The sequence below is a fragment of the Sinocyclocheilus anshuiensis genome, unplaced genomic scaffold (assembly GCF_001515605.1).
Source record: "Sinocyclocheilus anshuiensis isolate Anshui unplaced genomic scaffold, SAMN03320099.WGS_v1.1 scaffold93, whole genome shotgun sequence".
NCBI classification, from domain to species: Eukaryota; Metazoa; Chordata; class Actinopteri; order Cypriniformes; family Cyprinidae; genus Sinocyclocheilus; species Sinocyclocheilus anshuiensis.
In genome coordinates, this window is record NW_015539852.1 from 1,160,614 (window position 1) to 1,163,215 (window position 2,602).

The following is a 2,602-nucleotide window of genomic DNA, read 5'->3' on the forward strand; positions in this document are numbered from 1 at the left end:
TTTTTTTTTTAAGGTTTTCTGACCCTGAGACTCAACTATTTTCTGCAATTCTCCAGCTGTGGTCCTTGGAGAGTCTTTAGCCACTCAAACTCTCCTCCTCAGCGTGCATTAGGACGATATAGACACACGTCCTCTTCCAGGCAGATTTGTAACATTTTCTGTTGATTGGAAATTCTTCATTATTGCCCTGATGGTTGAAATGGGAATTTTCACTGCTCTAGCTCTTTTCTTAAAGTCACTTTCTAGTTTGTGAGCTCAATTATCTTTTGCTGCACATAAGAAAAATATTCTTTGGTTTTTCTCATTGTGATGGATGATTAAGGGAATTTGTTTTCTTTGTTTTCCCTCCTATTTATATTCCTGTGAAACAGGAAGCCATGGCTGGATAATTTCATGTTCATAATCACCCTGGTATGCTCAAAATTGTAAATATGAATGGGAATATACTTCACAGATATTTTACTCATAAGAATTTCTAATGGTGCCAATAATTGTGTCCAATGTGTATTTGAGAAAAACATTTATTTCATAATGAGATTTTCCCCCATTTTCAATTGTTTTAGTTCAATGAAAGGTTAGATATTTGTGAATTTTTTTTAATAAAAGATCAAAATGATTAACAATGCAGATTTATTTTAACAGCCTTCTTTGATCATATTTACCAAGGGTGCCAATAATTCTGACCACGACTGTTTATACAGTATGGCTTTTTCATGTTTTTTTTTCAAGTCTGTCATGCTCACTCAAGGCTGCATTTATTCGAGAAAACATACAGTAATATAGTGACATAAGATTTTTAAAATAACTTTTTATTTTTAATACATATTAAAATGTAATTTATTCATTTCATTGCACAGCAGAATTTTCCATTACTCCAGTCTTCAGTGTCACATGATCCTTCAGAAATCATTGATAATCTGGTTCTTAAGAAATATTATAATCTTTGTTGAAATTGTAAAATGCTGCTTAATATTTTTGAGGAAACCATATGCATATCATTAAACTGATACTTTTGTAGGATTCTTTGATGAATAGAATTTTTTAAAATAAAAATAAATCTTTTGTAACGTTATAAATGTCTGTACTGTTATTTTTGGTTGTGCCCTTGCTGAATAAATGTGACTTTTGTGTGTGTGTGTGTGTGTGTGTGTGTGTGTGTGTGTGTGTGTGTGTGTGTGTGAATAAAAATTTATGTGTGTGTGTGTGTGTGTGTGTGTGTGTGTGTGTGTGTGTGTGTGTGTGTGTGTGTGTGTGTGTGTGTGTGTGTGTGTGTGTGTGTGTGTGTGTGTGTGTGTGAATAAAAAATTTAATAAATCAAAAATAATTAATTAATATGATTGAGTGTGCATGTGTGACAAAATAAAAAAAAAATTACATTCTATAAATGTAAAGGTTTTCATTTCATTTCAATGTGTGTACAGTGTATATACAGTATATGCACACACATACAACAGTTCTTTCCGATCTTCAAATCTGATTGGTTGATAAGAGTGCGATACTAGAGTGATTACAGAGCTCCTCCAACCATTTCACTGTTTGTATCACTCTGCTTGCCTTATTTCTCACAGCGAGTGTCATGGCAGATGCCCAAATAAAAATAATTTAAAAATAATTTTAAAATAATTTCGTTTTTGTTTCACGGAATGTTGTTTTAAGAGTTTTTAGACGATAATATACTTGTTTCGACTTCAAATATACGGTTTGTTAATAAAGATAATTTCTATTTGAAAATTTGTTTTCGAATTAGTAACGGAGGCTCAGCTGTTAAACTGTAGGCTACACTTTAGATTTGAATCCGTGGTGGAAGGAAGTAGTTCTGCACAAAAGAGTGCCATCGAGTCGAACTGTTGTATAAACGCAATATCACTCGCGTAGACGTGAGATATGGCTGTATATCGACACCTACCTACGGCCAGGGTTTAAATTGGGCCAGGGCCGTCCGGGGCTGAGCCCCATAGACTCCACATTAACGCTTCATTAATGCCAGACAAGTAACATGATTAAAACATCAGTAACCAAAAATAACTATGCAAACACCAAAACGCAAGTATTATTCTGATTTTATTACATTTAGAGTAAGTGGCGAATAGTGGATATAGCTACTGTATATAATCAGTGGTGTATTGTAACGAAGTAATAATACTTCGTTACAGTACTTAAGTCTTTTTTGGGCGTATCTGTACTTTACTTGAGTTTTTCTATTTCAGCCAACTTTTACTTTTACTCCACTACATTTCCTAATTAAAATCTATATTTTTACTCCGATATATTTCCCCGAAGCATATTCGTTACTTACTACAAAATAGTCAGAAGTCAGAAGAAGACAGACTGCAGGAAAGCAGGTTTGACGAATCAGTAGTCTGGCATTTGCAAGTTAGACTCCTAAAAACACCTTTGCTCATGTGCAAAAAAGTGCGCGGCTGCACGCACAACTGCGGATGATTTCATTTTCCACTCAAGTCGAGTCTGGGGTGTGCGATACAGCATCGTCTGCGATAATATGGTAAGTGTTGTAATGATGTGCGATCTGATATGATCAAGTATATCACAGAGAGTGCACGCACGTGATTTATTAGTCTATTAAAACTCAAAATTCAAGGCA